Source organism: Hyperoodon ampullatus (assembly GCF_949752795.1).
Source record: "Hyperoodon ampullatus genome assembly, chromosome: 19".
Taxonomy (NCBI): domain Eukaryota; kingdom Metazoa; phylum Chordata; class Mammalia; order Artiodactyla; family Ziphiidae; genus Hyperoodon; species Hyperoodon ampullatus.
Window position 1 is genome coordinate 56,568,786 of NC_136932.1, and position 11,313 is coordinate 56,580,098.

Below are 11,313 nucleotides of genomic sequence, written 5' to 3' on the forward strand. Positions count from 1 at the left end.
TGGAGAGAACGAAGACCACGTAGTAGAACCATTTAGGAGGAGGAAGAGGACACCTCGAAACTTCCTTCCAACTGAAAGCCAGCCCTCAAGATGCTGAATGATAACACACATTCCTTTACTGCAACAAGCTGCTTAGAAAGCAACAGAAAGATGAGGTGAAAAGCCCATGGACTTGAGGACTCCTTGTCCTTCTCACAAAAGCCCTCTAGAGGACCGAGTTTAAGTCCAAACCCACACTTGTCGGTTTCTCTGTCCCTCTATTTGTACTTTTTATTAGCCATTGAAACAATCCCGAATGAACTCTAGCTTCACCCTCCTCAACTGCACTCAGAGGTGTCAGGATTAAAGGATTAGGGAGGCGTTTGCTTGTAACTCACCTCCCAGAGTAACTATCAAGGAAGAGGTGTCCCCTAAATTTTAGTTTCCATGTCCCCACTAGCTATTTCTCCAGCTACGCTGTCCTACCCGAAACACTGTCACTGTTTTTTACACGGCCCAAGCTTAAAACTAGGTACGAGGGCCAGCAGGTTTGCTCGGTGGAAATGCCACACACAATGGGTACTTGATGTTAAATGATCAAAGGTGAAACCTGTGTGAGACATTACACCAGAAAGGGATGTGGAAGAAACAACCTGCCCTAGAAATGAAGGTTTAGGATTAAAATACATCCCACAAAGATCAGCGACTCAAATAGTATGAAATGATTTCAGTGGGATACGAGGCCCATAAGGACCCACCACCACCTGCCCAGAGCAGAGGAAAACTCCCTAGAAAGGCAAGCTGAAGGTACTAAATCACACCCAAAACTTCCCCACGAGAGCACAGCAGTCCAAACTGCAGAGAAGCCCATTCATTCTAGACTCACAGGGAAGATGAGGAAGGAGGAGCCTGGGGAGAATGGGCTGGAAGGCACCAGCTCACCAGGCACATGGGGTGTTGTAGGCTTGAGCCAGGAGGCTGGCTGGCAAAGTGTGGGGAAGCCAATTTGTTTTTCCCCTCTTTCCAACCAAGTTTCCAGGTCAGAGGTTGGGGGGTAGGGTACTTTTATTAAAATTCAAGTCACTTAACAGATTCAAGGGAAACTTAAAGTCAGTCTCAGAGACTCTTTAAGAAGGGGGGGGAAAAACATCAACGCTTGAGCACCCATCATGTACCAGGCACAGTGCCATGCCCCACAAATATTATCTTAATTTGTCTTTAGGATGAGAGAACACTGAAAAACCTAAAACTAGCCTTCACCCACAAACGACGGTTATGACCTGGCCTGGGTTCAAAGCCCAAGAATAATTTGGGTTACCAGGTAGAGCAAAACAAATTACTTTTAAAATATTGATGCTGAGCAACCTTATACTGGAGACACATCCCCTTGGCACCTGAGCAGCCACTTCCAACAGACACCTTCACTGTCATCCTGCAGTGGCCAAGTTTGAGTGTACTTCCTAGAAACAGCTGGGAGGAGGAAATGATATTCACACAAAGGGCTCCAGCTAGACAGTAGACCAGTCTCACTCACAGGCTGGGAGGGGATCAGTTACCTGCAACTTCTGGGCCATCACCTGACAATACATACGACAATAGAGCCTATTTAATCCAGGTAGCCACAAAGGCTTCAAAGATTTGCATACCTGTAGCACCCAGAGAACCTACTCTAGCCTAGGGCCATTCTTCGTCCGAGAATATACCCAGGAATTACTACCCAGAACCCACAAAACTAGCTTTGAGGTTCAAGAGAAAAAGTTCAACACAAGTCAGAAAAGCTCCCCCAAAATTACTTCACTTGTTTCCAGTGCTGACGAAAGTCTTAAATAATCAGCAGGTGAACCACCTGAACTTCAAGAAAAGAGGAATCTGATAAATGGTCAAATCATGCTGCCCTCTCTGCATTTCAAAGATGCTCTGTACCTTTAAGAGCAAAGAGGGTGGGTGGTGCTTACTAAGAGCCCAAACTTCTAAACAGAATTAAAAAAAAAAAAAAAAAAAACTAATCTGGGAAGGACTTAGTTACAATAACAGGGTAGCAAGGTAAGGTTACTAGTTGCCAGAATTAATAGCTTCTTGTGAATGGTGTTTCTTGATCAATAATTTCGACAAAGGGGGTGGGGGGCTTGGATAGCAAACCAACCAACAGATATGACTGTACCAAGTGTCCAGCAACCCAGATTTCCCTGCAGGAAATAAATTTAAACACCAAGCAGCCTGAACTTCACAGGGGAAAGATGGCTAGTTTAACCTAATTGTCCTGCCCACACACCCTACCCTCTCACACCTGGAGTTAAGTGCACCGGGTTTTTGTTAGCAGAGGCCGGGGGGGGCAAGAAGGCGCCGGCCAACCTCTGCATCTCCGCGGAGAAGGGAGACCGCGAAACGCCCAGGGCTTCCAAGCAGTCCCGGGTCTGTTCGGCACCACCCACCACACCAACAGCTCCTATCCGTCTCTTGTGCCTTCCTTGGAGGGGAAATGGGAGGAACCGCACCCAAGGGCACAAAATAGTAAAACTGGTGAAAGCCCTCCCACACACACCTTGATCCGGAACCCCGAAACTAGCGTGGTCCCTCCGGCCCGAGGACCGGAGGTGGGTGCAGGCGGAGCCCGACACGTGACCCACAAGCCCGCGGACATTAAGTCAGCGGGCACACGGGACAGGACAGCCTCCGCCTCTCCTACACCCTTTAAGGGGCTGCAAAAGCTAATTCTCCTGAGAGACACCAAGCCTTTTACATCGGGACCCTAACTCGGTTCAAACGGCTTCCCTCTGCCCGCAACAAGGTTCCAATCACGACCTATCTCCCAGCTCATCCTCCCGGTTCTGCAAACCGAGCCCCTTCCCCTGGTTCGCCGCACTGAACTCCCAGGGGCAGAGCGACCAGCTCCGGTTTGCCACCGCCGGCCTCGGTGGGGAGCACCCCCGGGCGATATAAAGGGGCCCAGAAGTTGGGTGAGGTTCCTCAAGTGACCAATTCAACTCCAATCCCTCAGGAGTGGGGAAGGAGTGCCCGCAGGCCTTGGGACATTTCCTCGCCCTTGTGAGCACCTGGCCCTGCCCACAGCCCGCCCGCCGGCGCCTCTCCCGGCTCAGACCGGGTACACACGACCTTTGAAAAGTAAACGCGTGTGGGGTTGGGCGACCTTGGGTGGAACGCACTCAGGTCCGTCTCTCGGGAGAGTGTGAGCGCTCGGGGAAAGTTAAGCCGCAGAGGGGTATCCCGGGCGTCGCGCCCTCGCTTCCCGCCCCCAAGGATGGTGACGCGCGTGGGTGACACCGCGCGGCTGCGGAGCGCAGCCCCAGCCAAGCACACGCGATTTGTCAGCAAGAGCCCGGCGGAGAAGGACGAGGGGGCGCGCAGGCGACGAAAGAGAAAGGGCCTGCTTGACAGCAGGCGACGGGCCGGAACCCCTCTGCACGCCCTCAGCGTCGGGAGCCTCGCACCCCGTGAGTCCTGGAGCACGCGACGCACCCTGCACCTGCACCCTAGGCTCACCATCACCCCAACGGCGCCGCCCTCGGGGCCCCGGCAGGTGATCCCCAGTTCAGCCGCTCCCTGCGGCCCCAACTTACCGGCTCCTCGGCGACCGTCGGGATGCAGAGTCCTCGCGCCGCCGCCGCCCCCTTGCCCCTCGGCCCCCGCCTCTGCCCCGCCTCTGCCCCTCTGCCAGGCCGGTCCCGCAGCGTTGCACTCCGGCCGCTCCCCCACGTGCTCGCCCAGACCGGTGGAACACAGAGACATTAAATACTGAGGACGCGCAGAGACGTGCCCGCGGCGCGACGCAAGGCCCCGCCCCCCGCCCTCGTGCCCCCGCGCCTTCCCGGCTCACCTGCGCGTGCGCGCCGCCGGCCGCTCCCGCCAGCGCCTCTGCCAGCTGCGCCAGAGGGGGCGCGGTCTAGAGTGTTCCGCCAACATCCCGCCCCCGCCGCCCGCAGGCGGGCCTTGCTCAGGCTCTCGCGAGATGAGCTGTAATCTCGGCTGGGCTCGGGAGAGAGGCCTGGCTGGAGTCTTCGGAACGCCCCTCGCTCCTCCCCCACCTACGAACCTCGAAGCTCTGGACCCCCCAAGACCTGCGCGAGTTCGCCCGCCTCGGGTGTGGGAGATCTCGAGGGGCCAGTTAGACCATCTGCCTGCCTCTGTATAGAGAGGCCCCTGGAAAAGGCAGAGGGGCAGGTGATGCGCAGGGCTCCTCGTGCCTCCCTTGCCTATATATACTATATATTATAGATAGAATATAGATCTATATTATATAGATATATTCAGTGTAATTCATCATTACATTGTACGCATGATTTAGTGATATTAATAATTGCACGATAATAACTGCGTAATGGGAGTACGTGGCACCACTCAGATGCGGCATTCTTGCGCATTTTCACAACTTGGTGATTGTCAAAGTGAAACAAACTTTCCTCCAAAGGGGGTTAGGTTTTGGAATAGTTCCTGCCAAGAGATAGTCATCATGATCTATCAGTGACTCCCTGAGGAAACTTGGGAAAATAAATTGCCCCCAAACAGGTGGACAGGTTGGGTGTTCCAGCTGGCCAGAGACATAGGGACTTTAAGTGAAAAGAGATCATGCTAAGAACAATTACTTGGGAATATGGTTAATCCTAACTAGTTATCAAATGCAAATTTGAATGATGATGAGATACCTATTGAGTTTAAGTATAAGTTCATATATGTATATGAATCCCAATTGCATGCTGTGATTAGGGACATGAAGGAAACAATCAGGAAAGAATAACAAGAGACCTATTTTAGGTTCTGTGGTTCAAAAAGGCCTAAGGTGAAACTTAAGCTGAAACCTACTTGATGAGAAGGAGCTGGCCTTGCAAATTGTACTTGAGAATAAGGGCTGGGGAGTATTCTAGCAGAGGCAGCAACACTGCCTGTGTTGCAGGAAACAGCGTTTGGTGAACTAGATTGGTGTGGATGGACTACAGTGAAGTGGGGAGAGTGCTAGAAAAGAAGGTTGGAGGCTATAAAGGGGGGAGGGTTTTTTTTGGGGGGTGGGGGGTGTGAGGGAACTGGACCACTTTATAAACCATAGTAAAGCTTAGATTTTCTTCTTCTCTGTTTAGCTCCCAGGCATACTTCTACCCCAGGGCCTTTGCACTTGCTATTCCCGCCAACTGGAATATTCTGCAGAGCTCAACTCCCTCATTTCTTTCAAGTCCTTTGCTCAGAGGTCACCTACTCAGTCTCAGTGAAACCTTCCTTGGAGTCCCTGTTTAATAACTGTAAGGACACGTGCACACACACACACACACACACACACACACACAATTCCCTGTCCTTCATGCCTTCTTTATTTTTCTTCACAGCATTTACCACTATCTACATACTACATATTTCTTTTATTTCGTGAGTGGAGGCGTTGTTGAGGGTATGGCACATCGAGGGCACTCAGTAAAAATATGTTTAGTGAGTGAATGGGAAGCCATTAAAGAGGGTTAAGTAGAGAGTGACACAGTATAATTTCTGTTTGGAAATGGGAGCTGTAGCTGCTAGAGGATCACTAGCATAGAAGCCGTGAGACCAGTTGGGAGGCTGGTACAGTGGTCCAGGTGAGAAATCATGTTGGCTGAGCCAAGAGTCATGGCAGTGAACATGAAGAGACTGCTTTGGACTCAAGACATTTTAGAAGCAGTAGCAACAAGACTCACTCATGTTGTTGGGGGTAAAGAAGAGGGAGCAATGCTTCCTCTGGCCTGAGTTACTGTGTGAAATGGGGTACAGTTTATTGAGACAGGGGAAGACGGGGGCAGAGAATCATTCGTTTCATTTTGGACCCATTAAGTTTGTAATGTTTTCGTAACATCCAAGTGCAAATAGTAATTAAGCTGGATATGCAAGCCTGCAGCTCAGAGGACTTGGGCTCAGAGGAGTGGATGGGAAATACAAGTATGTATTGAAAACCATGTAAAAAGTGGATATTTTAAAGGAAGACAATGCCCTGGTGGTGGTGGAGGTAGGAAATGTCCACAAGGAAGAAACTGAAAAATGATGCCGGGGGGTGAGACCTGGAAAGGTGGCAGGAAAAAATGGGGGGACGGAGGCAGAGGGGAGGAAGAGGAAGAAAGAGGGAGATGGAGCTATGAGTATGGTTATGAGGACGAGGGACAGAAAGCAGGGGCAAAGAAGGCGGAGATGTCAGTCATATCTGTGCCGGGGGATGAGGGCAAAGCCTGCCAGGATAAAAGGAATGAGGGGAGAAAAGAGGAGTGCGAGAACGGGAACACTAGGGAAGATACAAGACTCAAGTCCAAGGGGGAAAGGTGAGAACACAGACTAACTGTAATCACAACTAGAAATCAGCCCAGCAGCTGTGGCTGAGGAGGTGACCACAAGGTCAGGGCAGTTCAGAGGTCAAAGAGTGATCCTAGTATGAGAGTAGAAGACAGAGGAATGAGAAGGGAGGTGAGGATGGAATGTGAGTCTAAGAACCTGGCCATGAGGAAAATAGGATTCTATTATTAGACTTAAACTCCAACATGAGCTCATAATGGGCAAAAGCCTGCTTAAGGCAGGGATTTTTAAGCTAGGTTGCCCAAGCTTATGGATGTCCATGAGCTCCCCGAAACTGCACACATAGTTTTATAAGTATGGTATTTTCTGTGGAAATAGGGTTTTCTTTAATATATTGTTTTTGTCTCATTAGATTAATATAACACCCCGAACAAAGTGAAACAAACCTCTCTTACTCTCCATCCCACTCCCTGTTCCCTTAAACTGCAGAAGCATTTGGTTCTGCCCCAGGACATGTGTGTCTGCAGGGAAAAATAAATGATCTCCTTTAGGGAAGTCAATGGACAGAGTTGGGAAGTAACAACACTAATGGCTACTTAATACTTAATGAGCACTTAACGCACAGCACCGTTCACAGCACCTTATTCTAACCTCCACAAACCTCAGTCACACAGCAGCAGAGACAAAGTTTTTAACCCAAGAAATCTGGCTCGGAACCCATGGGTTAACCAGTTCACTATACTAGAGGCGGATCTAGGGATCCAGAGAGCAGTATTATACAGGAACGTGTCTGCTATAGATTGAATTGTGCCCCCCCAAAAAAAGATAATGATGAAGTCCTAACCCCCAGTACCTCTGAATGTGACCTTATTTGGAAATACGGCTGTTGCAAGTGTAATTAGTTGAGCTGAGGTCACAACTGGAGTGGATTGGACCCCTAAAGCAATATGATTGGTGTCCTTATAAGAAGATGGCCATGCGAGGACAGGGAAACAGAGAGAACATCATGTGATGACAGCAGATTGGATTTATGCATCTATAAGCCAAGGAATGCCAAAGATCGCCCACAAACCCCCAGAAGCAAGTAAGAGCCAAGGAAGGATTCCCCTGCAGGCTTCAGAGGGAACAGAGCCCGCTAACATCTTGATTTTGGACTTAATCCTTCCTATACTGTGAGACAATACATTTCTATTGTTTTAAGCCATCCAGTTGGTGGTACTTTGTCACAGCAGCCCTAAGAAACTGATACAGTGCCCTTCTTTCTTGAACCCACGGATGCCAGGTGGTACAAGAGAATGTGCAGTCATTCAGCAGTTGATAAAAGGTGGCTGTCCCCTTCCTCCCATCTGGACCCAAGGTGCTGTGGCTTCACAAGGCAGAGGCCTCATCCAAGTGGCTATGATGAAAGGGCCTCAAATAGGCACTACCCAGGCTCTGACACCATCACCACTACATAGTTCTTGGGAATTTTCCAGCTACATATTTAAGATCTTAGTTCTGGTTCTGTTCAGTGGGTGTCTGGCAGGGGTATGGTTGGCCATTTCCCAGAGCCCCCTCCACTCTTCCCAGCTTCTTCCAGTTTTGAAGTGGAGCCTGAGAAACTCTGCAAGCTACTCCAGATACGGTGAAATTCTACCCCAAACCAATTTAGGTCCTTCAACTATAGCCAAGCTCGTGCATATAGAGAAGCAATTAAATCTTCTATAGATAGACTGTTACCTACCTCATTTTGTTCCATGAGAGGCGTCTCTTTGGGGCCAACTGTTGGGATCCGTAAGGCCACACATGCTGGGTGCTGTATGAATGTTTGAATTGCTTGGATTCTATAAGGAAAATTGCAGTGAGCCCTCTCTGGTAAGGTTAATAACTTTATGAAATATGTTTGTTAGTTTGCATACCTTGCTGTGCACCACTGCAGCTGGGATGGTCTGGAACAGCAAGATCCGGAAGTCTCAAGTAACTGCAGAGAGACCGGAACTTCCCTGGGGATGAGACGTTTAGTCAAGGTGACCCACCTCTAGGAGGAACGGGGCCGAGCACATAGCACTGTGGGGGCTCAGACCCCTCTCAAATTTTCCATTGCCCCCAGCCTCCGCACACCCTCTGCTATTTCTCTGGAACCATTTCCTTGCTCTATCCATTCTAAAGCCTGGCAAGTTTCTTAGTCATCTCTGTCTTCCGTTTGATCAGGCATTCAGGTTTCCCATAGACTAGCACATTCTACGCAGGACTATCACTAGTCCACCCAGTGGCATTGTGCAGATTAGGTAACAAGGGTCCCTTCCCCCAGACAGACAGCTCTGTGCCAGGCACCATGGGGAGCACAGTGCGATAGCACAGCCTGGATTTCGGTCCCTACTTGCCCTCGGCCTGGATGCCCTTGTGCAGAACTTGCCCTGCACAACCCTCCTTGACATTCCTGTAGTTGGGAGGCAGCCTTCACAGAGCGAGTGCTGTCTACCATGACACAGCCATCCAACCAGACGCCTGCGGGTTTTGGGCACCATACTGAAGTGGCTTCATTCATCTAATTGCTGCCAAAGCCTAACGCATTGCCTTGCTCAGCACAGGTACACTTGTGACCTCAAGGAACTTTGCCTAGACTCTGTTTCCTCCTCTGTAAAATGAGGATAATAATAAGACCTACTTCATGGGATCGTTGTGACAATTAAATGAGATATTCACCGTAAAATACTTTGCACAGGGGCTTCCCTCGTGGCGCAGTGGTTAGGAATCCACCTCCCAGTGCAGGGGACACGGGTTCGTGCCCTGGTCCGGGAAGATCCCACATGCCGCAGAGCGGCTAGGCCCGTGAGCCACAACTACTCAGCCGGCGCATCTGGAGCTTGTGCTCCGCAACAGGAGAGGCCGCGACGGTGAGAGGCCCACACACCACGATGAAGAGTGGCCCCTGCTTACCGCAACTGGAGAAAGCCCTTGCACAGAAATGAAGACCCAACACAGCCAAAAATAAATATATATATAAAAAAATACTTTGCACAGTGCTGAGCCCAAGAATAAAAGCAATTATTGCATTTCAAGTTCTTTCATCAATCAATCAAGAGCAAGTCAAGGTTCATTCAACAAATACGTATTAACAACTATTTTGTGCCAGGCATTGTGTAGGGTGTTGTGGTTACCAAGGTGAATACGTATCCCCAATGTGTTAGGGAAGGCAGACGTGAATGTACACAAAGGCTGTGTACAGTGGGATCAGGGCTGTGACAGAGGTCAGTACAGAGGTGGGAGGAGAGGTGGTAAATGTCAACGAGTTTCATTCTGCTTGTGTTAGGGTTAAGGAAGCTTGACTATAACATTGGTACTCCTTCTGCATTTGACCTTCACCAAAATAAAATGTATTGCTTTAGTTCTATTGTTGCGTATCAATTCACCCCCAAACTGAAATGGCTTAAAACAACCATTGAGGGCTTCCCTGGTGGCGCAGTGGTTGAGAATCTGCCTGCCAATGCAGGGGACACAGGTTCGAGCCCTGGTCTGGGAAGATCCCACATGCCGCGGAGCAGCTAAGCCCATGCGCCACAGCTACTGAGCCTGTGCTCCAGAGCCCGTGAGCCACAGCTACTGAGCCCGTGCGCCACAACTACTGAAGCCCGAACGCCTAGAGTCCGTGCTCCACAATGAGAGAAGCCACCACAATGAGAAGCCCGCGCACTGCAATGAAGAGTAGCCCCCGCTTGCCACAACTAGAGAAAGCCCACGCACAGCAGTGAAGACCCAACACGACCAAAAATAAATAAATTTTAAAAATAAATTAAAAAAGAAAAAAACCATTGATTGTCAGCTCATTGGGAGGGTTTGTTTCTGCTCCAGATGTTGTTGGCGTGGTGATTCAACTGAGATTGGAGGATCCAAGATGGCATCACTCACACGTCTGGTGCCTGAGGTGAGACGACTGGAACAGCTGGGCTGGCCAGGCATTTACCTCTCCCTCCTCGTGGTCTCTCCAGCAAGGAAGTGAAACATGTCCATACAGTGGCTTGGGGTTCCAAGAGGATGAAGGCTGAATCTGCCAGGTGTCTTAAGACCTAGGTCCAGACCTAGGCAGCATCACCTGTGCTGCATGCTATGGGTCAAAATAAGTCACCAGGCCAGCCCAGGTTCAAGGGAAGCACCAATAGACTCCACCTCTGGGTGGGAGAAAAGGCAGAGAACTGGGGACATGTTTAACCCACAACATCTGTTATATCATATTCCATTTTACAGCCTATTTTATTTATTTATTTATTTATTTATTTATTTATTTATTTATGTATGACTGTGTTAGGTCTGTTGCTGCGTGTGGGCTTTCTCTAGTTGCAGCGATTGGGGGCTACTCTTAGTTGCAGTGCGCGGGCTTCTCATCGTGGTGGCTTCTCTTGTGGCGGAGCACAGGCTCTAGGTGCGTGGGTTTCAGTACTTGTGGCACTCAGGCTCAGTAATTGTGGCTCACAGGCTCTAGAGCGCAGGCTCAGTAGTTGTGGCGCATGGGCTTAGTTGCTCTGCGGCATGTGAGATCTTCCCTGACCAGGGCACGAACCCGTGTCCCCTGCATTGGCAGGCAGATTCTTAACCACTGTGCCACCAGGGAAGCCCTGTCTTTCTTCTTAAGTAAGGTAATAGGACTGGTAATAGAGTGGTTTCTTCTACCTGTCAGGGGAACACCTAACAGACCTCTAGTATTGCTTGCCCCTCCCTGAAAACCTCAGCAATTATGCTGTGGAGTTGAGGCATGGCTTTGTGAATTTGTTCAACCTTTTGGAAAGCAATTTAGTAATCATTAACAAGAGTCGTAAAAAACGTTCATATCCTTTGACCCAATAACCAGATTTCAAGAAAATTATTCCAAGGGAACTGATTCAAAAGAAAAGCAAAATCCATATACATCAAGTTCTTCGTTGCCATTTTCTGTAGAATGGCTAAAAATAGAGAAACAGCTTAAATGTCTAGTAAGAAAGAAATGGTTAGCTAAATTATGATACAAATAAAAACTTGTTGGAATATTACACGATTCCTAAAGTGACAATTATTATCACTACATGAAAGCATGGAAACAATTTTAACAAAATGCTAAGTGAC